This window comes from Ctenopharyngodon idella, chromosome 15, assembly GCF_019924925.1.
Source record: "Ctenopharyngodon idella isolate HZGC_01 chromosome 15, HZGC01, whole genome shotgun sequence".
NCBI lineage: Eukaryota > Metazoa > Chordata > Actinopteri > Cypriniformes > Xenocyprididae > Ctenopharyngodon > Ctenopharyngodon idella.
This window is the reverse complement of record NC_067234.1, coordinates 26,077,959-26,102,018: the sequence shown is the minus strand read 5'-3', so window position 1 is coordinate 26,102,018 and position 24,060 is coordinate 26,077,959. Positions and strand designations below refer to the sequence as shown.

At 39.8% G+C, this 24,060-nt stretch overlaps 2 long non-coding RNA genes across 3 annotated transcripts in view; one reads left to right on the top strand and one right to left on the bottom strand.

Moving 5' to 3' along the window:
* Positions 1-24,060, bottom strand: part of LOC127495006 (uncharacterized) — a 120,853-nt gene that overhangs the window by 88,940 nt on the left and 7,853 nt on the right. For both annotated transcript variants that reach the window (XR_007925032.1, XR_007925030.1), the window contains exon 2: positions 20,137-20,196. This is a non-coding gene — a long non-coding RNA (uncharacterized LOC127495006). The remainder of the gene's footprint in view (positions 1-20,136; positions 20,197-24,060) is intronic.
* On the top strand, positions 4,512-23,179 carry LOC127495005 (uncharacterized). Its single transcript, XR_007925029.1, has 4 exons — positions 4,512-4,849; positions 5,591-5,675; positions 12,358-12,493; positions 22,231-23,179. It is a non-coding gene; the product is annotated as an uncharacterized LOC127495005 (long non-coding RNA).

Here is a 24,060-nt window from a genome sequence, read left to right as displayed (position 1 = left end):
GGATACGTGCATCCTTTTTACTCCAGTCGAGTTCCCCGCTTGGCGAACCCTGCCGAGTTCCTCCGCCTCCCCCTTCGGCTCGGACATTGCGGAGTGTCTGATGCCAGGCCAAACCTCTGTCTCCGACGTTGACGTTTGGCTGGGTTCCACATGTCGTGACCCCTCCACGTGAGTGGTCCCATGTGTGTATTTGTCCACGGTCAACTCCCCACGGTGAGCCCGTGTCTTTCCCTTAGCAGAGCCAGCTCTGCTGTCACCTGTCAGATGAGTCTCCCCCTACCCAGGTGGAGCTATCCCAGGGACTCCATATGCGTACTGCCCACGGCCAGTCCATATGTGTACTCTCCACGTAAATTCCTCCCCTACGGGTGGGTAGTGGTCTCCGCAGCGTCCCCTACGGGTTCGCTTCCCCAGTGTAGTCTAGATTACTTAGTGGGTATATCGGAACAGCAGTAGACTCTCCCGGCGTACCCTTGCTATACCCTCGCTGTAGTGCGGACTAGGTTGTCTCCTCAGCGAAAAACAGAGTGCGATGGCATCTGCTCCCCTATTTATACCACCTGGCGGGGGCGGTGCGCATTATGCAAATATTGCACGCCAACTTCATTGGCCTGTTGTAGTTCACTCGAAGCTGATAGGGCTCTCTAGCGATATCCCAATTCGTTGGTCACTACTGACGTACGTCTCCGTTCCCTCCTTCAGGGAACGAGGGTTACATACGTAACCAAGACGTTTTTTTTAGACACCCATTGTGAGCTCCAAGGTCGTTAATAATGGTATATGCCTTTGTTAAAACCATCTGTTCACATTATTTCAGCTTATTTTTTAAAAAAAAATTGTTTAAAAATCAAATGAATGTCATCGTTTTTAATTTATTCACAATGCATCATGAGATTGTAGTTATTTTCCTCATTAAAGCCATTAAGAACAAAATCTTGCACCTTTGTCTTTTTGTCTGATTTTCAAATATTTTTTTGCTTCAAATCAAAATTTGTAATGTTGTGATTCACCTTGGAGCTGGCTGGCTTTTTTTTTTTTTTTTTTTTTAAATCCCTATGAGAAACATGAATGAAAAAAAAAAAAACCTCCCAGAACCAACATTTCTGAAGAAGTGGGCAGGCACTAATGCATTCTATACTGCACCAAAATCACTCAACGCGTGTTGCGAGCTGTCAGAGCCGAGCCGACACGGCTTGGTATTTTGGTCAAAACTGCACGTCTGGAGGGTTCTGACCGAAGCCTGACACATCTCATCAGAGCTCAAACACACTAGAGGCTGCTCTAAAAGTGGCCGGAGCAAGAGAGAGGAGGTCAAACATTCATTTTACACTGCCTTTACACACACTGACAGATGCTGTCTGCTTTGATCTATCTTTAGCCAATCCACTCCTATCTGAGGGCCTCTGTCCGGAAAGCCGCTTAGAACTTGCTGCCTCTCCTATGCCCAATGGCACCGCACAGTCGAGCCGTGCATTCAGCGTGCATCCAACGAGAGGGGGGAAGGGTTATTGGAATTCATTCAAACCAACAGCACCCGTAGGTGAAATCGCTAGACTTGAAAGCATATGTGGTAGGCATAAATAGCTGAATGTGCACAGTTGCATGCAGAGAAGTAGCACTGTAGCTCGTGTGCACAATGGCAGCCGCAGCAGCGAGAGCAGGAAGAAATCTGGCAGTGCATGCGTGTGTGTGCGCACTCTCTCGGAGCACAGCGCGGCCAGGCTGAACCGAATGAACTGCAGAAGAGCGTTTGCTGTGAGGTCAGAGAGTCCAACATTCCTCTGGAGCTGTGTGTTTACACTGCTCCGAGAGAGGGGGGGATGGCAAGGGGGGAGCAAGAGGGGCTTACAGGAAAGGAAACAAATCAAGTCCCGGCTGCACTGTATGCGCTTCTACCTGCCGTCTGCCCCGTTACGGCCGAGCTGGACCTCATCGCTTATTAAATCACTATAGGCGCTCATCTGCTAGGCCAGCCAGGATGGCACGTACAGTATATCACAACCTAGTTTTCCGTAATCTTATCCTGCACTTAAAACATGGGAGTCGAGTGTAATTCACAGTAGCTTTATAAATTTGCTGGAAGCTAAGGAGTGGTGCGTACAACACGGAGATCTCGTAGTCGGACGTTTGCTTTGTTTTTTATCGTCTTTGTTTACTCCTCCTTTTAAATGAGGTCAACATTAAACTAAATAAATAATTTCAAAAAAATGAATTAAATCAAACAAATCAAGGGATTTTTCTGGGAGGCTTCGATACGCTCCAGAATGTTTCCAGGCTCAAAGGCTTATTGTTGGGAATGGATTAGATTTTTATCTTTATTAAATTAGCATTATTCTGCCAGGTTAATGAGATAAAAAAAAATGTTCTGTCTTTTGTGTTGGTTAAAAGGCAGGCAGCCAGCTAACAAAACTGATTCCTGCCCAAAGCTGTACAGCTTTTTAACAAGATATCCGTTATTAAATACGATTAAGACTTACGATCACATTTGCCAAATTTTGGATTCCAAAATATGCTCTTCACAGATACTGGCTCAATTATGATAATGATTATATTCATTGTATTATACAAACTATAAAACCTTGATGCAAATTTATTTTAAAAAGTTCCTGAAGCTTATTTATTAATAAAGAATTAATAAAGAAATAGTGAAGATAGAATCTTTTATCTTCTCCTGTATTTAAAAAAAACATAATGATCTGTCTTTACAGAACCAGATGAAACAAGATGAAAAACTAGTTATTTATGAAGCGATGAGTCTAAAGGAGTATGCACAGAAAACTAAGAACCCCGCTTCGAAGGATTTAAACTCTGTATCTCGTAATCTTCTTACATTATCATATCAAATGCAACAAAGGAAAGCAATCTGGATCGGAACCACTTTTACTCAGAGCCGGGGATGGGGTGGATTTTCCTGATCTGTGCAAAGATGTTCAGTTTCCTCCCTCTCCTGGCCAAAGATGAAAACTGCAGTGACCACACGAAATCTGAGTGGACATGCTATAATACATTGAATAACGTGTATATCTCCAGATTTGACCTGTCACTGGTTCACTAATTTAACCAGAAAAACACTATTGACCCCTCATGCTTTTGCCTTTTAACTGAATGCAACTAGAGACATTTTTATTGCAAAAGACCAAAGCTCAAATGAGAAACATCTATACAAACATCTTTAGCTCTGTAGAGTTCATGATAATTATAATACATATATCATTTATAATTCCCTGTCCATTTAACCTAATAAGAAAGCATCTCTCTTTAATCACTCATTGAAGAGATATAAAGCTACTGATTATTGACAAAACTACTACAGATATTCATATTTCATATCCACATATTTGCCAGCTTCAATACTTGTACAGAGGGCTTAGTGATGTCAAAACAGAATTAATTTCATGTTGACTTAAAAGGGATAGTTCACCCAAAAATGAAAAATCTGTTATCATTTAATCACCCTTATTTGATTTCAAACCTGTATGACTTTATTCTGTGGAACACAAAAGAGGATATTTTGAAGAATGTCTGCAATGTTGTTTTGGACACCACACAGTGTATTGACAAAAAAAAAACCACTGTGCAAAACATTCAAAATATCTTGTTTATTATTTCACAGTAAGTCATACGGGTTTAGTACAACATGGAGAGCAAAGTCAAAATCTAAAGTCAGAAAAAAAAGCTATAATGTCTAAAGAAATGTAATTGCAACACAATCACATCATATATTACATTACGTATTTTCCTCAGCCCTAATAAACTGGTTTGATATGTAATTTAATGTCATCTGTCTTGGTCCTTTTGTCTGATATCTCAGATGGGGATCGGGATGTCTTTAAAACTTTACCACATATAAGTCCTCCATACACACATTTAGGTCATATTTCTCACACATATCTTGCTAAAAAATTCCCTTTGCGGGAATGTTTTTAATCCACGTGCACACACACACACACATCCTAAACCTCTCACTACCCTCAGATTCATATGCAGTCAGTGTAATAGCTGACAGCCTAGAATGGGCACATGAATGGAGGCGAGAGCCACAACACAACCATAAGACGTCCAAAGACCGGATGGAGATGTATGAGATGAAAGAGCATAAGAACTGAGACGAAGAATCAGCTTCAAAAAGGGCTTCACTGTGTGACGCAGCTCCTTTAGCAGTGCTCGGCGCTGGATGGCACCCCGGCTTGCAGGACGGGGCGCAGCGGAGCAGCAAACAGCTGCCGTACCTCCGTGCCGCAGCCGCTCAACCCCTCTTCATCTGCAGCATCGGGGCTCAGAGAGAGAGAAGAGAGAGAGAGAGAGAGAGAGAGAGAGAGAGAGAGAGAGAGAGAGAGGCCCAGTTTTGGGGGGCAGTGGGCTAGACATGAACACAATAGCTAGCCGTGGCTTTGACAATGGCTTCATCGCGCTCCCGCCCGCTCAGTGCAGAGACCTTTGCTCTCTCTCCATGACACCCGCATTCAGCCGGCCAGACAGACAGACAGGGAGGACAAGGACAAAGGCAAGTGCAAAAAAAAAAAAGGGGGGGGAGGTGTGAAAGCGTGAACTAGCAAGGGATGATGAAGAAAAAGGAGGATGAATGGAATGGGTTAGATCGCTCACCTTTTGTCCCGTCTCTCACTCTTTTTTTATGCGTTTAATTCATCCTCAGATTTTTTTCTCCCCTCTTTCATAGTAATCCATCAGGAAGTTTGAAGGACAGAGCGGGTGCTGAGAACACTTTTATCTGCCTGCCTCGCACTCGCTTCTCAGTTTCGGACAGTATGCGTCTCTCCCGGAGCGCTCAGTCCGGTCCAGCCTCGCAATGCCATTAGAGACGAGACTACAGCGGCGTGGAAAGTCAGCTGTGAGTGTTTTGGTGTTGTATCTGCACTCCTTTAGATATCCCTCCTGCACACATTTATAAACCCCCCCCCTCCCCACCTCCCATAATACCACCGGCATGAGAAAGAGTCGACAAAAGTATAAAGAACAGAAATTATTTGTGCGTATGAGTTGTCTGTGTGCGTGAATGTCCTCTCAACTACGTGTGTGTAAATGCAATGTTCAGGTATGTTCGGCTGCCTGAGTTTGCGAGTTTCACAATGTCTCGTTAGCAGAGCCATTTTTAGAAGCTCATTAACAGTTCTTACACTAATCTATCTGAGAGTTCAGAAGACAAAAAGGTGGAACAAAAGTGTGATGGAAAAGAATGCACTTCTCTTAGAACAGTCCCGCAGGTCATTATTAGTCTGTCTGTAACAGTGACTCACCCGTTCGGTCTGCGAGCGGTTCGTGTGCCCCTTGATGCTGGCGAGTTGAGAGGAGGAGGAAATGTTTCGCACAAAAATGGCCAGGGGTGAACTTAAATAAACAAGCCTAATAACAACAAAGATGCAGAAAGATTTATCAGGTTGAGAGGTAAGAAACTACTTTTACTAGGTAAGGAAAATGTCAAAATAAGAATGATTATGCACAAAAAGAGTTAAGTACATTTACATGCACAGGTATAACTGAACTATAATTGTTGCATAATCAAGCTCTAGTCACAAGGCAAAATTAAATATTTGATGGACTAAACACATGCTGCCTGTCACCTGTCTTTCAGAGCAAGCAGACAGTGTCAAGGCCAACTGAAGTCAGATTAACATCTACGCATGCTGGAGAAGTCGAGCTACAATCACATTATCTAGGTTTGTATATCTGACTGTGCAAAAAACAGACTCTACGATTTCAGTTAGATTAATGCATTTACACAACACCTAAAAAGACAAATTATTGCTTTAGTCTGACTGAGTTATTGCTTACGATCATATAAACATATACACGCCTGATCTTGGAAGCAAAGCAAGGTTTGGCTTGGTTAGTTCTTGAATGAACTGAACTTTCAAAGTTAACCTCGACAGATCCCGCGACAATCCTAAAAAACACTTTATAAACATTTGTTATGGCTTTGTTGATTTCAATAATTTTCTTTTTTACAAATTCTAGAATCGATTTTTTTGGCATTTGAACAAACCCATAACCAAAGCCTTAATATTTAGCACATACCTCATGCTACGGACCCAACTGATTCCTTGTTCAGGAGAGGTGTGTTATTACTTTTCTAAGATAAAACTGGTATAAACAAACACAGACATACATTGAATAACTCCAGCCATATCTAGAGACCAGAAAATGGTCTATATATAAGGTATATATATATATATATATATATATATATATATATTTATATAATATATATATTGGCTGTTTTGAATTGAGCATGTTAGCAAACACCCTAGAAACCGCAATGAACACCCTTAAGAGCACCATGCACATAGCAATGCCCTAGCAACCACTCACAACATTGTAGCATTGTGGTGAGCAAGCACAACAAAAGTAAAATAATTTTTTAAAATAATATTTCTGTTCTACAATGCAGTGGTCATAACTTTTTATTGTTATGTTGATAAAATGCTAAATGTGGAGGAAATTAAAAAAAAAAGTAGATGGAGGAGGAGGACATTTAAAGAAGAGAAGAGAGGGGAAGGAGAAACAGCATGAAATGAGGTGTCTGGAGCACATACCCACAGGAATGGTGCTGCTCGATACTTCTAAGGCTTCAGTTGTACTAAATGCATTATTCATTCGGCTCTGCAGTTGTGTCACCAGCAGATTGAGACATACCCCTGTTTCATGGCAGATACAGACACAAGCATTATGCTGAGGAGCCATTCAGAAAGCTCTGAACTTACACAAATGCCTTGCTCTTGCATGGCACATCATTTATTCAAAGTCATTCAAATTACTGGTCATCCACATCCCACATTCTTCACCAATTTATTATCACACCCACAGGGTTATTCCCATCACACCCATGCAAACCTGGATGTAAAACAGTTCCTTAAAAAAATGCAGCAAAAAATCACTAAAAAAATCTGGAATAAGCATTGATCTGTTATCTGCTAGATACACACAATTTTAGATTGCAAAAATAGAAGCACAATATATTTTTGCCATCACGTAACACTCACTTATTTTAATCTTTAAAAATATGAATAATAGCACTGTTATTTGGATCTGTTATCTACTAGATGACAGTTCTAGGTTGCAAAAAATACAAAAGCACAACATAATTTTGCCGTCATTCAACACTTATTTTAATCTTTAAAAAAATGTTTAGCAATTCTTAAATTCTTGTATGTTGTGCAACCTAAATTTACTTGTAACATTTTAAATAATTAATTTTTGTTTTTGTATTATAAATGAATAAATAAATATTTATTTATTTATTTATTTATATTTTTTTATTATACATACATATATATGTATATTTATATATATATTATTTTATTTTATTTTTTTTAAATTCTTTTTGCCGAATTTTAAAAATCATGCAACCCAACCCAACCCACCCCCCCAAAAAAAACCTTTTAAGAAAATTATACTACATTGTGATGAATATTAAATACTGCACTTCTTTTAGCACTGCTGGACTTTATGACCTGTTCAGGTAAAATTATATCTGTGCATAAAAATTTGTTTTTACAGAAATACTAATAATAAATAAATGAGCATATCTGTCATAAATATGTCGTGTAGAGGGAGTGGACGTTTTCAGAAGACTCTTTTGTCTTCCAGTATCAGGTGAGCTGCAGTAATTTTCATGACAACAACAAGGCTTTCGCACTGACTAGCCAGGTTGGACTCTAACCGGTAGCAGTACCCAGCTGTGGTAATTATCGAGATCACTGCAACTGGAATGGTGTCATTGGGCAGCGTGTTAAATGTAGATCTCAGCAGGGCTGATGTGGGCTGCACAGCGTTAAGTGTCAGCAGTGGGTGAATGAGTGATATTTGTGCCAGAGCCGTAAAAGAACGTCAAGCACATCACGGCCCCGTGCCTCCGCTCCATACAGCCATCAGTCAAACACCGGCGTCTCGGCTGCACATAAATGAGCAAACTCAGACACACACAGTTACACACGTCACTGCAGTGAGATCGATGGAAGTGAAAGAGCAGACTGGCCTTTTCTGAACATTTTCTGCATTTATATTGCTCAGAGGTTGCTCTTTCATGATGTTCTCAGTCATGTTTCACTGAAGTATCAATTTCGTCTCAGATGTTTCTCCCAAAATTAGACACAAAGGTGCAGATAAATTGCCTTAGAAAGAATTTGATGAGAATTCTTTGAAGTAATTTTGATATTTGATTGTTCTCAGATTTGCCAAGTTGCCGAAATTTACAGTTTCTGACATTGTTGAGACTAATGAAACTAGGGTCTTTTTCTTAAAGTGCCCCTATTATGTTTTTTTGAATATTACCTTTCATGCAATGCGTAATGTAGCTGTCTGTGAATGTAAACAATCTGCAAAGTTGTGAAGCCGAAAGCGCGCGATAAATAAAGTTATTGTCTCTCAAAAGAAAGAATCGACTCTGAACAGCCTAAACGAGTCGTTAGGAATTCGAATCCCACTTCCGTGATGACCACATGTCACAGAGTAACACATTTGCCTAATGCCCGCCTATGGTCTACTTTGACCTGCCCTCAAACACTGTAGCTGGTTCCTGTTGTATACATGTCGAGAAGATGCTGTTTTCTGCTCTGCAAAAGCAAATTCTCTTTGTAAACACTTCCAAAGGATGAGGATGTAAAAAGTCAATGGTTAAAATTACCACAGCGATACAACAGCAGAATAAAATTTTCACGATTGCTTCTCAAATCTCTGTGAGGCCTAAATGGGATTTATAAAACACCATTAAAGATAGGACAATAGCCACTTTATTTGGACCAACTTGCTCCTCAGAATCACAGCCTGTGAGTATGATTAATTATTGATGTATATATTTTCTACCGAGTGTTCAAAATGCGTTTATATTGTGTATGTCTGCGGCTAACTCACGTTATCACTGTCTTACTGAAATACTTCTACAAATCATCTGTGGGCCACTATTACCTAAAATTGTGTCCATTAATGCAGATTGTCTGTCGTAAAGGATGGAGCAAGATTTGTTTTACAAACTATAATGTTACAGTCACAACATCTCATGATGAACATCATACTGAGTAGTGTATCACTGAGAATCGTCCTGTTCAATTCCTTGCGATGGAAGCTCGGGTGGAATAACTAGTTCTTCCAATGTTTCATCATCAGACTCACGGTCGGATTGATATGGTAAAATCGATGCCATCGTTACTGTCTTTATAGAGTGTACAATCACTGAGCTTTAGGAAGCTGAAGTTCAGCTATGGTTATGGGCATTTCGCTACCAACAGGCACTGTATGTGGTAAACCACTCATAACAGACTGGGCCGTCTGGCCAATCAGAGCAGAGCAGGCTCGCTGAAAGGAGGGGTTTAGAGAGACTGAAGCATCGAACAAGTCATTTGAGAATCATTGAAAAATGTGGTGATGTGCGATGTATATTATGAGAAAATGAAAACATTTTCTTTACCTGTTATAGGAGACCTCCAAAACAAAATTAAGAACCTTTAAAATATCATAATAGGGGCACTTTAAGAGAAAAATGAGTAGTATGATTTATTTTCTCTCCATTTAATCTCACTGCTGTCTACAACTATGACATTTAAGTTGAAGTGTGTAATTTTTTGCACCACTAGCATCACTGACTAGAACTGAAAAATAATATTGCTAAACAAGTTTCCTGAACACATTCAGTGTGCTACTGGTCGAACAAATTCACTCTATTGGTTTAGCCAATGTTGTTGTTGTAGGGCTGGTCAGGATGCTCAAACAAAGAGAGTTTACAATTCTATTGAAATCTGACTGGTTTGAGCTTGGACATAAAATGCTAAAGGATGGGAGAATATAAGAAAGCTTGTGTGCAGCTGTGTGTGTTCTCATTTGGTTGCATGTGTCTTGTCAAATGTATTCCCGATTCACCAATGACAAATGGTTCCTTCCTAATTGCTCTGGGCAAATTATAACTACTAGAAGCAGGCCAAGCATCTCTGAGAGGTGAATAACTTTGCACCCTGAACAGCACTGCAGATTTTTTTCTTCTGAATAATCAAGAACATAATGCACAGAGTGAAACATTTTGGTGTGCTCAAGAGAGCTTATTTTAAATATAATTTTTCTCCAAATCAAAACCTAACATCTGGGCAGTGTATTTCACAGGAATGGAAACACGACTCTAGTGGGTGATTTATGCTGTAGGGTAAATGAGTGGAGGACCTGGGCCACTTGAGTACTTACATTACAGCACAGAGGAGAGCACGCTACATATTTCAGAACAAAACATCTATTCAGTTCTGTTTCTGTGAAAGTCAGTGTGGCAGCAGATGAGATGTCTGGACTTATTACTTTGTCAAGCTCCTTAAATAGTAGGGTGACCAGGTTTCTCATGGTGGAATACGGGACGGGATGGACAGGCAATATATAAAGAACACGAAGCAAATTACAAACAATAGGACAAATTCGATAGTTACAAATTAAATAAACTACGTTTTTCAGGTACAGGTTTACTTAACAAGTATACATTCTTTTTAACATCTTTTGTTGTTTGATTAACATGAATGACAGGCGAGTATTTTATGCTGTTGTCACTTTAAGACCGAACGAATCTAATACACTGGCACATATCTGGTTTTCACCGAGCTGTTTACATTCACTTAAGCCATAACCAACTGTATATATGTGAGATACTCAACATACTTGGCATTTTGACAACTGTGTCTGTTTTTGACTATTCAAGGCGCAAAGAGAACCAAATTCGGGATTGCACGCTGTCTGAGAGAGCACTTCTAGTGTGTCATTCAGCGCGATTCCACATTAAGTTCTTTTTTTCACAACTTACTGTGCATAGTAACTTCATAAACTCTTTTTGAAGATCCTCGGTAAATGTACACACATGCTTCTTTGACATCTTCGCATCTGCTCTCTAATATCCCACCTTCACTAACTGCAAGTTAATCGATGACAAATTGTGATTGGATGGTAATTTTCTTCATCAAAATATACTATAATGAGATTAGCTACCTTTGATTAGGCTATTCTTGCATGACAGAAGACTACTAGCAAAGACAATTTAGGAAAGAAGAAATACGGGACAAAAGTTGGGACACTAACATAGAGCTGAAATACGGGACTGTTCCGGGGAAAACGGGGAAATTTATACAAGTTTGGAACAACTTGAGGGTGAGTAAATAATGACAGAATTATAATTTTTGGGTGAACTATCCCATTAAATAGACATCACATCAAACTGTCAATGTTAACATTAGAGCACATACAATCTTTTAGTACTAAATTTTTAACTAAATTTTCCTGTCACACTGAAAATCAAGGCAAACCAAGACAAAGATTTCTTTCAGCGCCGAGTGCCCATGATCCTTTGCAAAGGGGTCTATACTGTGTTAAATCCGAGCCAACTGTGTAGCATCTCAGCGCCAGTCAGGACTCATCCCACACCTGGTTTTCCTGTACTAATCTCTGTGACAGAGCTGCCCCACATAAGCTGCTTCCTCTGCTTACACAGCTCTTTACTACAGTTCAAGAGAAAAAGAAATATATGAAAGGTTTAAAGAAAGAACGAATGAAAGAATGCTTGAAAGAGGAATGGTCGAAACATGAAAGAAAGTCGAAAGTGGAAAGAAACTATGCTGATAACTACGGAACTTGTGAAATGCACCTCTGAGTGTTTCTCTGCCTACAGCCTGAGCCGATACGATAGGCTCCAGCATCCCTGACATCCTACATAGGACGAGTGGATGGATTGATAGATGTATGAAAAAGAATGGATGAAAGGTCAAGAGGTAGGATCAAGAAAAAAAAGAGAGAAATAAATATATATGAAAAGGACATAAATTCAAAAGAAAACGTGGAAAAAAGGATGAAAGAAAGAAATACAGGAAGATAGAAAGGCGAAAAAGAACAAAAGAAAGAAAGAAAACAAGCAAGCAAGCATCTGCAGCTATATTTAGATGTCTTAACTAGAGTTAAGACAACCTTCTCCTAAAGCTCGGCCTATTTCCTTGGTGGTCAGAGCCCATCTGCAGTGTGCACCTGTCCCCACTTAAGCAACAGGAGCTCAGCTATATGGTGTGTAAGGAAATCCGATCTGGAAAATAAGGTGAGGCTGTCAAATGTGAGGGTGCAGCCTGTCCTCAGTAAATACAGTCATGTTGATTCAGCTTTCACAACTCATCTGACAGCAGCGGGGTGCCACTTACACAAAGCCTGGGCTGATCTGAGACTTTCAACATATTGCTCCTGGATAAATCTAGAAAAACCTACAGATATCTGATCAGAAGCTATTTTCGAACATCTCAAGATTACAACCACATTCATCTTGAAATTATATTTCATATTTATATTTATCATATTAATCAAAGCAGACTGATTTACAGACCTGTCTGTCCCCTCCAGACGCCTGATCCTTCAGGACGTGGAGCTGTAAAAACCGGCCCAGGTGATTTACAAGCCCCGTCTCCACGTACAAGAACCTTCAAGAGCCACCCTCCCCCCAACACCCGGCTGTCCTGCTCATGTCATAAAACACCAGGTAAAGATGCTCACTGCCCCAGACGGCAGAGAGAGAGAGGAAGCGGAGCAGAAAGGAAAGGGATGCTGAAGGCCCAACAGCTAAAAGCACTGCATGGCCCACATTCCTCTCACTTATCTGGGGCAGCTGAACAGAAAGTCATTTGGTAGAAAAGGCCCAGAGAGAGAGGGAAAGTGAGAGCACAGGGTGCCAGCACTAAGACTAAAATAATTACCTGTCACACCGGCAACAGTGTGAGCGGCAGACGCGTTTTGCCCTGTGAAATAATATGGAAAGATTAATAGTTCCCTCTCTATCCAACTTTCTCACCTCTCCTGGACAACTCTCTCTCTCTCTGCCTAACATTGTCTACACACAGGGAATTCTGAGCATATGTTGATTAGCAGATGGAGAAAAGGCACAGCAAGAACAAAAATACTGCAGACCTTGACAACAAAGAATGTAGATCAAGAGCAGTAATTCTCAGCCAGGGGTGTGTGTGTACCCCAGGAATACTTAAGCAGGTTCCAGGGGGGATTTGGAAAGACTCTGCCTTGTTAAACCTAGTAAGTAAGCAATTAAATAAATAAAATATTATATTATAAAACTTTTAATAATAAAAAATCATTTTATTATGAATACAAAATAAACCAACAAAAATAAATCATATTATATTAAAATAAAAAATAAAAAACTTTTAAATAAAATAATACTAATAATTATAAAATATAAAAATTTTTTTTTTAAAATTAGCTGTCCATTACTAATTGGACAGCTTTGTTGATTAATCCACTCCCCAGCACTGTGTAGGTCTGCTGTTGAAGGGAAAAGTTTTTATTGGCATATTACGTAAATATTTGTTTTAATATATTTTAAGCCTGGGACACACTAGACGATTTTCAAATCTTAATCCGATTTTAAAATTGTGGGAGACCACAGACATAAGGGCAGTTTCAACCGATTTTTAGCATTATAATCCTCCAAATGCACACACTAGAAGATCTGTCCAGATCGCGAGTAACATTTTCACAGTGAGACGAGTTCTAAGGGTAGACTCGCGAGATCAAACGTGACTTGAGAAGAAAAACAAATGGAGGACGATCGACATCGTCAGCTGGTTCTCCTGGCGTGAGTTTCGTTTACGGGAAGAAAAACAGGAGAAAAAAGAATATGGGTAATCTTCTTTCTCACTGTCTCCACTGTCGTGGCATGTTTGTGGCAAGTTTCAGCAATAGAAGCACGCAACATCTGGTTGGTGAAGCTTGCTCGCTCTCATTGGCTTTCGTGGGTATCATGTCAGAGGTAGTCCGATCAAGAGTCGTAAATATCAATTAGGATTTGGGACTGTGCAGGCTCTGACGCGATCGGGAGCAAAAAAATAATCGTAATGACACCACACAATTGAGGATTTTTTTTGGACAAAAATCAGTTGAGAGAAGCCTTGAATTGGGCCACAGCCCCCAGATCGTTGGGGGTTGCAAATCGGGCCTAAAATCTTCAAGAGTGTGGCCAGCCTTAACCAGTATGGCCAGGCTAGGAGACAAGCCAACCACTTTAAGCTGATTTAAGGTTTTTTCAGGGATGTATTTTAAAAAGTAATGATATAGTATAAAACCATGTCATGGGTTTGATATCTAGGGAATACATGATCTGATTAAATGTATATTTTGAATGCAATGTAAGTCGCTTTGAATAAAAGTGTCTGGCAAATACATATACGTTCATTCAAAAAACTACATTGATTAACAACTAATTTGATTATACCACACATATTAATTATAATGTGTTACCCAAAACTGTATATAGAAATGATAAAGTATATCACAAAAAAAAGAAAATATACATGAAATACTTTCCAATCACTGTGCTCTGTCGCTTACGTACATTTTATGCAAAAAAAAAAAAAAAAAAGGCAGCGGGTGTTGCTGCAGGCGTGTTGAGCCGAGTTTAGCCAGGCTGAGTTGAGGTGTGGTGTTCAGAGCAGCTGTGGGGGCCCAACCGCAGGGAGAGTTGCAGTCATTCTTTAACTCCCTCCGAGACACATTCAGCCATCACACCCCATGACAAAACAAACAAGATCTGTGATGATTGGAGCACGGCCAGCTTTTAGGGGAAAAAAAGAATAAATAAATCTCTCTCCATCAACCCTTGTCATCCTGCCTAAAAGCTATTAGGGCCCAGGAGAGTCACGCACCCTCTGACTCCTCTCATGGCGGGCTGGCAAATTAAATTAATAAACGAATCAAATGGAGCAGGGCTGGACTCCGGCCCTTTGGCCTGTCGGACAGAATGTGCCCCTCTCTACAAAGTTGTAAGCATAGTCATATAATTGTTCCCATATTTCTCCTGAGGATACAGAAAATTGTCCCGCTCTGTCCTGGCAGTTAAACATTCTGGCCATTTCATGTCTCTTGAGAAATTTGGGTCGTTTGCGATTTTTAAATAACAGTTTTGCATAGTACAGCAAATAGGAAACATCTGATATGTTATGGACAAAAGTGAGGATTGAGATACTATACAGCATTTCACTATTTTGCTAAATATATTCACCAGCCACTTTATTAGGTACAACTGCTTGTTAACGCAAATATCTAATCAGCCAATCACATGGCAGTAACTCAATGCTTTTAGGCATGTAGACATGGTCAAGACAAAGTTCAAACTGAGCATCAAAATGGGGAAGAAAGGTGATTTAAGCGACTTTGAAAATGGCATTATTGTTGGTGCCAGACGGCTTCTCTGAGTATTTCAGAAACCTCTGATCTACAGGGATTTTCATGTACAACCATCTCTAGGGTTTACAGAGAATGGTCTAAAAAAGAGAGAAAATAGTAGCAGTTCTGTGGGCGAAAATGCCTTGTTGATGCCAGAGATCAGAGAAGATTGGCCAAACTGGTTCGGGCTGATACAAAGACAACAGCAACCACTCGTTACAACTGAGGTATGCTGAGGAACGCACAACACGTTGAACATTGAAGCAGATGGGCTACAGTAGCAGAAGACCACACCGGGTGCTACTCCTGACAGCTAATAACAGGAAACTGAGAAACGGGCTCAACAAAATTGGACAATAGAAGATTGCCTGGTCTGATGAGTCTCGATTTTTGCTGTGATATTCAGATGGTAGGGTCAGAATTTGGTATAAACAACATGAAAGCACGAAGGGCCCCTTAATTCCAATTGAGCATTGTTTAAACGCCACAGCGTTTTCTGGTGGCTACTTCCAGCAGGATAACGTGCAAAGTCACAAAGCTCAAATCATCTCAAACTGGTTTCTTGAGTTTACTATACTCAAAAATGGCCTCCACAGTCACCAGATCTCAATCCAACAGATCACATTTGGCATGTGGGGGAATGGGAGATTCGAATCATGGATGTGCATGAATCTGCAGCAACTGGACCAAAATCTCTGAGGAATGTTTCCAGCACCTTGTTGAATCTATGCCATGATGAATTAAGGTAGTTCTGAACATACATATCATGTATTTGTATCATGGTTTCCACAAAAATATTAAACAGCATAACCGTTCAACATTGATAATAATAAGAAATGTTACTTACCAACCCCAAACAGATGTTAATGAATCATGCTCATAGTTAAGATAATAAATTGCACCTGTGGTTACCCTGCTAGGACACCTGTGTGAACTTGAGGGGAACTGACTTCTTACAGCCACTAAAATCACACTGACAACAGTTAGTTAATAGTAACTGTAAAAATGGCTCAGAAAAAGTTAATTCTGATTCTATTAAAGGGATAGTTCACCCAAAAATGAAAATTATCCCATTTTTTACTCACCCTCAAACCATCCTAGGTTTATATGACAATCTTCTTTCAGACGAACACAATCCGAGATATATATAAAAATATCCTTGGTCCTCCAAGGTTTATAATGGTTGTGAATGGTAACCCACATTCTGAAGACAGAAAAAATGTATCCATCCATAAAAAAAGTAATCCATACAGCTCCAGGGGCTTAATAAAGGCCTTTTGAAGCGAACTTTATAAATTCGAATAACGAGCTTCCGGTGGACGACCGCACGCATATTGCGCATGTCAATTTGGGCGGAAGAGCAACCTTTGACCCGAACACAATGACACAATGACGAACATGGAGGTGAAAAGGAGAGAGCAAAATAAAACACTGATCACAAATTAGAAGTTTAAAATGAGAAATTTTGAAGAGAAATGTCGGAGGATTTCGATATAAGAGAAGAGGAGCTTGAGTTTGTTGCCCAGCCATTTTTGTTTGAACCGTGAGAAGCTTACGATACTCCTACATCCTGCGTCATACATCGCGTCAGAGGATTACTCATTTGGCGCAAGTCAACTTGCGCATTCTGCGTGCGGTCGTCCACCGGAAGCTCGTTATTCGAATTTATAAAGTTTTATATATGGATATTTTTCTTACAAAAACACATCCCTTCGCTTCAAAAGGCCTTTATTAACCCCCTGGAGCTGTATGGATTACTTTTTTTTATGGATGGATGCATTTTTTCTGTCTTCAGAATGTGAGTTACCATTCACAACCAATATAAACCTTGGAGGACTAAGGATATTTTTAAATATATCTCGGATTGTGTTCGTCTGAAAGAAGATTGTCATATAAACCTAGGATGGCTTGAGGGTGAGTAAATCATGGGATAATTTTCATGTTTGGGTGAACTATCCCTTTAATTAGTTTGTACATTTAGACTTTAAAGCTGCTTTTCCACCATCAGGCTGAACGGTTCTCATTGCCTAACCGTTCAATTCCGTGCCGATCCGACCCAGTTGGTATGGTTACGGTTTAATTTTCCACTGTGAGGATGATAACGGCCGCTCTTTGGAACGTAATACAAAAGCATCAGTCATTGCCTTGGTAACGCAATGGTTTACTGATGATATGAGATGTAAATAACAACCGTGTTATGGAGGATGATCAGATATTTCTTTTAATTTTATTAGTAATTTGTGTTTACATCACTCAAATAGAGCTCTTAGCCAGCGACAGAGAAACTGGTAGCCAGGCAACAGACAAGTGACCAATCCTGAGTGGCGACGTCACTTCACGGATTCTACCAGCACTAATTCCGGGCCGAGAACGGTTTGTAATCGTGCTGTGCCGTACCAGGCTCAAGTGGAAACACAACTGGAGCCATTCCTTACCATTCTGAGAACCATTCAGCCTGACGGTGGAAAAGCGGCTAATGTGTGACATGAGCATCCAAATCCTTTCAGGGGACGCTGTATAATAAATAGTCAAAAATAGACCTAATAACGCAAAAAATAAAACCCTGGACACTGGACATACATCTGTGACTCCAATCTTGTTTGGATCTCTGACCCAGCTAATGTTACATAATTTATAACAAGCAGGGAGTTGTAGGATCCTCTCAGACCATGGGCTGACATGTGAGCATGCAACAGCATTCCAGGGTCTGGAAGGTGACGATTAACAAGAATAAACGGCATTCAATCTTGTGGTTGTGCATTCCCGTCAGTGTCTGGAGAGCAGGTCTTTTCTATTCCATTTCTCAGTCTTTACACAAACACAGACCAGGCTCTATAGTTGATGATCGATGAAACCCAAGACAATTATCCCAGCAGAGAAAGCAAACGCACACTGAAGCGGGTCTAATGCTAAATTGCAATCACATAAAACTATTCCTTATATTAATCACAGAGCTGCTCTGATTGGTCACAAAGTGCTACATATATTTTGTCTAGTTCAGCTATGGGTGACAGGAATAATAAACTTATAGGACTATACTGTACAATTATCACACATTTTCTCCAAATTGCTCATAATTGCAGGCATGAGTTGTTATTTTAAGCTTGGTCCTATGTTTTTGTAAGTCACACCTATTGGAGCTAAAGGAAAAAAGGCTATATTAATCATTGAAGCCCAGATTGTGTGCACATTCTGCATCAGCAAACACAGAAGATTTGTGGTTGCCCTAGTGAGTGCACATCGTGAGAGTAACTCCTGAAAAAATGGCCTCTCTTTCCACAGCGACTGCAAACCGGTCCAAACGCCATTAAATGAATAGTTCAACCAAAAACCATTTATTCACTCGCATGTCGTTTCAAACCTGTATGATTTTCCTTTTTCTGTGGACCATTAAATAAGATATTTTGAAGAACAGTTTTTGACCATACAATGAAAGACAATGAGGTCCAAAACAACATTGAACTCACTGTATGGGCGAAAATCTTCAATCTAGAATCTTCAAAATATCTTCTTTTGTGTTCCACAGAAGAAAGAATGTTATACAGGTTTGGAACAACATGAGGGTGAATAAATAACAACACAAATGGGCAGGGTTGCCAGGTTTTCAAAACAAAACTCGCCCAATTGCTACTCAAAACTAGCCCAATCATGTTTCGGGGGGATCCCCTGGTAAAAATCGCATACCGGGGGGTAAAATCTGCATTTTTGGCGGGGTTCCCCTGATAAAATTCACATTCCAGGGGCTAAATATCATGTTATTTGGGGTCGCTTCAACCTGCGGACATTAAAAAACAACCCACGGCAACAGTGTTAATGTAGCCCAATTTTGCAGAAAAAACGCGGACTTGGCAACACTGCAAATGGGTGAACTACCCATTTAAATGCTACCACTTTCAGAAATGGCATGTGGGCCCTTAACTAAAGAGTAGTGAATACATAGTCAGACTTGTATTATAAGTGGTGTGAGGAACTTCCAGAATAGTTAAACAATGCCATGGAAATGCAGGGTATGCTTGGGGGTTGGGTACCATTTGCTAAATAATCATCCTCAGAAAGGCACTGATCAGTAGACCAGGAACAGGCCCACAGTAAGATTAAAGAAACCCACAGCCATGCCTCGTTTAGACAGTCCCCTAGGAGGGCAAGAAACGCTACAGTGGGCATCTCACATTTATCCAATATCAGCAGCTGCTGGACCGCCCCTGCCCTCCCCTTCACTACCCTCCCAGTCCCGCTGGGGCATTCAGCAGATTTTAATTTCACTTCTAGCTTCTGTTCTGCAGCTTGTGCTTTAGGCACACAAAAGCATGAGTTTCAAGTTGAACGTGAGAACCACCTCATCTCCTGAACCCTATTAGCATATGAATCCTCTGGCAAAATGATGGAACGGAAAGAGGGACGGGAAGACACAAGAGTGTGACTGAACAGGAGGCAAAGTGTGCCCACCACAAAGTTAAAATCTCAGGCGAGGTTTTTTTTTTTTTTTTTTGGACAAAAAGGAAAGGCACAAAAGACGTTCTTTTGTTCTTTTTCAAATATGCTTGGTTCTTTGGGCATTATGCTTTTTTTAGCAATACTTTTTGAAAGATTTACAAGCTTAAAAAGTACGACAGGGAATGCTGTCATTTAAAATGTTCTTTTATGAATATAAAAATTCCATTTGAAAACACGTACAAGTGATGCTTGAACTTGACCTTATTGCACTCACTGTTTGTGCTGGTAAATGTTCCCATCTGGAACTAGCTGTAGCTCTGAAAGGGTTTTTGAAAGAAGGTTATAACTGCTATTTGGCCAGGGATTCATCCTCACAGATCATTTATTGGTTGAGCAGCTAATCTGCCAGCAAACCCAAGATTGACCCCATTCTTCAGGGTTGATCTGATGGGTCTAGCTGGGGTGTTGCTGGGGGATATACGATGGGGGGGAAGAAATGACAACAGTTGCACTGACCCGATCAGTCTCTCTCAGCATGGCAACAAAGGGCCCCATACTTGTTCTTCTCCTCTCCAGCTGCGGACAGAGAAACACCGCTGTCAGCAAAGCAGAACAGGAGAAAATACACACAGAACAAATTGATGTGGACCCTTGTGACACCCAAAATGATTCATGATGGCTTAAAGTGAATGTGCGATTAAAATGTCCTTCAAAAATTTACTATGTAGGTCATTATGAGTCAAGAATATCCAGAAATTTAAAAAAATCTTTGTTATTAAAGCATCCTGAATGTAGTCAGTTAAAATTTATTCATGTTGAGGGATGTTCATATTGACCATTTAACTGTTAACCATTAAGAATTTTGACCAATTAATAATCAGTTAAACGACTTAAAAGGATTTTTTTTTTAATTATTTTTTTCAAGTATCTTTTAAAGCAGTGGTTTACGGTTTAATGATGTATTGCTCTTATCTGTATGACTAAAAATGACAAAGTATTTTAAGTTGTTTTGGAGTTATTTTAAGTGATCGCACCGTAGTAACATTAAAATCTTAACTGTTAATGGTCGGTTAATGGTCGATTAACGAGCGTCGGTTGTCAGTCATGAAAATTAACCGAAATGTACATCCCTAGTTGAGATCAGCATCAGTCAGCAACCCTGCACACAAGGCCATTTGTTTATAGTGAAAGTGTCTAACAGGGGTTAGAAGCAAAGTATACTCATCATCATATTTCATCATCAACATAGTATGTGCATATGTCCACATGCATGCAGCCATTTTTCTAACCACATACAGTGCTTGAAGTGGGCTGGTAAGAACCAGTACGCAGTACCGGAACTTCTATAACTTTATCTGTATTGTACCCTCACTTTTTCTTGCTTATCGGTGTTGTGCCGAATTTCGACCCCCTGCCAAATTATTACCTCCCTCATTGAAGGCGCTACCTGATTGCCTAATCTTAACCCCAAACCTACTCCTAAACCTACCAATACTAGGGGGGTAATAATCTGGCAGGGGGTTGGCTCAACATCGGCACCTCTCACATGTTGCCGGTACTCTGACCGCCCCACCCCTAGAATGCGATTTCCACCATGCTGTCTGAATTCTTGGCTTCAGTTGGTTCACTCCTTGCTGATACAGTGCTCTCAACTGATATGCATTATATAGGATTAGTGAATGCGTGAGCAATTTCAGACAGCAATGAAGTCGACAACAAGAGTCGACTCCCCATCACTAGTGTAAATCTTTTTAACGAGGGAAAAATTACAAAGTTAACAGAGGTACTAAAGATGCCCTTAAAATATAGTAAATCTACTAACATCCTTGTTAATGAATGAATAATTAAAAAAAGAAAATAAGAAATAAAAAACAAGTAAATATTGTGTAAAATAAGGATTCAATTTCTTCAAAAAATATTTGTCATTATTAGCCTGCTCTTAAGAGATAAGCAATGGCATTGGAAAACCCATATTGTTCAGCCACTACCAAGGGTCATGGAACATGTTCCAAATGAATCCAATAAATGCGAGACAGCACACATAAAATTGTTGTACCAAGTAGATAGTTGTAGATTTATGATCTGTTTTTTATCATTGGTAGTCTGCTGGACCATTACACAACACAAAGCCGCATCAATCTCCACTTCTGTCAGGCCATTAATGACGGTGGCGGCCGCTACCCCTCTTTCTCTCTCTCTCTCTCTCTCTCTCTGGCCAAGTCCCATCAGCTTTTTGTTCTCTCTTATTTTATAGTGATAAATGACTGATGTTATCGCAGACTAGGAGACAGGATTTTACAAGCATGGATTACTTCTGTACATGACCAAAAACTTCCACACTATAAGAGGCCAGGAGCATTAGTTCAAAGCACATTGCCACAAAGCTCTTCATTGTGACAGCAGACTAGATAAGCACCACACATGTAAGGGGATCGTATTGTTTAATGTCTTCCACAGGACATCATTTATACATTTTTATTTGTCTTTCTCTCTGAGTTTGCAGAGGACTGGGGATGCAGCAGTACAACACGTGAGCAAGGCTCAGAGCAGCTGCCCATGTCATTATTGCTCTACACAGCTTTTATCATTCCCATATATCTGGTTCTGCAGAGTCCCATAAAATGGCAACCTGTGAGTGTCTGGCACTTCGAACACCCCGTGGAGAGGGAGAGATCGAGACGGAAAAAAAGGAGGAGAACCACGGGAGCTGTTAACCTGACTAATGGCAAACTCCACTTGTGCAAAAGCCCAGCGGACTCCATGACCACGTTTACTGCTGCTACTGATGAGTAAACAGAGGTGAAAAAAACAGAAACTTGGCATAATCAGTTTCAAAAATGATGACAACAATACATACTCGTACAAGAAATTGAAATGCCATATAAGTGCTGAGTAGTTTGGACTTGAGTTCTACAGGAAAGCAACTAATACAGTGTCCTAACCACCGGGCACAAAGCAATAAAGCGACAAGCAACATTTAAATCCATTTAAATTTAAAAAAATTTTTTTAAAAAACATTTAAATTTTTTGTCCTAACCAGTCGCAAGAGCAACAATTCTGTTTCATTTGTGTATATATAAATTATAAAGTCCATTTTGCTTGTATATAAAAAATAAATTTGGTGCTCAAGAAAATGTCTTATCAATGTTCAAAACAGTTGTGCTGCTTAATATTTTTGAGGAAACTGATACATTTTTCAGCATTCTTTGATTAATAGAAAGTTCAAAAGAACAGCATTAATTTGAAATAGAAATCTTTTGTAACAATGTAAAAGTCTTTACTGTCACTTTTGATCAATTTAATGCATTCTTGCTGAATAAAAAAATCCTAATGACCCCCAAACTACCAAATGAAGTAAACTTTAAATTGTTCTTATTGTTAAATCTGTTATTATAACAATGTGTAAAATAATTATGAAATTAAGCTCATGAACATTTGAAAAATTTCTATTTGAATGATTTTAGGGTTGTCACAGTACCAAAATTCCAGTAGTCGGTCCCAACACCAGTAAAATTTCACAGTTCCCTGTACCAATTTTTGTACCATAGCAAAAACTGTTGGAACTATATTACTATTTTATTTAACTATTTGAAAGTAAAAATATATTCATTAAATAAAATGAGTTTATTTATTATCTTCAAAATTGTTTATAAAAAGATAAAGTGAAAAAAATAAATAAAAATTAATTTAAAAAAAACTAATAAAATGAAGTACAAAGAAACATACACTTTACATAGGACAAGTGGCAGGTCTCTTAGTTTGCATTTACAAACTAAGACCAAATGCATATCTATTTTGACATACAGTATCAGATTGTTTTGTCCCATCTGTTGCTATGATTATATCACATAGGCGCCAATTTATGTTTCTGCCGGTGGGTGCCCACAGTCCACATACCCTGCCCAAACCCCCCGCCGCTAAGACAAATACACCTACATGCTATATAATCAAAAAAGCTGTCTACACTGCACAATGACTCTCGTATTTACATCGTGTTTACACTTTGTTGGTAATAATGAAAGGATTTGCGAGCGCGCAGATCTCTAAAGCATGTGGTGAACAAAAGCTCCAGTGTTTTGAGCAGATTCTGACTAACTTAAACACCTCTGATTGGCCATCGACATAGACTTTACATTTTCACACTCCTAAACGTGACGCGGAACAAAACTAACTGTGACTGGTTGCTTCACTTGTCGATTAGAAGACCTCTTGGGTGGTCCGTGGCCAATGAAAGCTGCGATGGAGTCCAGACTAGGGCTGTAGCTAACGATTATTTTGGTAACCGAGTAATCGTTCGATTATTCTAACAATTACTCGAGTAATCACCCCTCCCCCTCCCATCCGGGCATGTGCGCTGGCACTGAGCCAGAGACAGATGCACTCAGTGCTTGGCATTTATCACAACTATTCAGTGTTTCAACTACATGACGTTTATTTTAG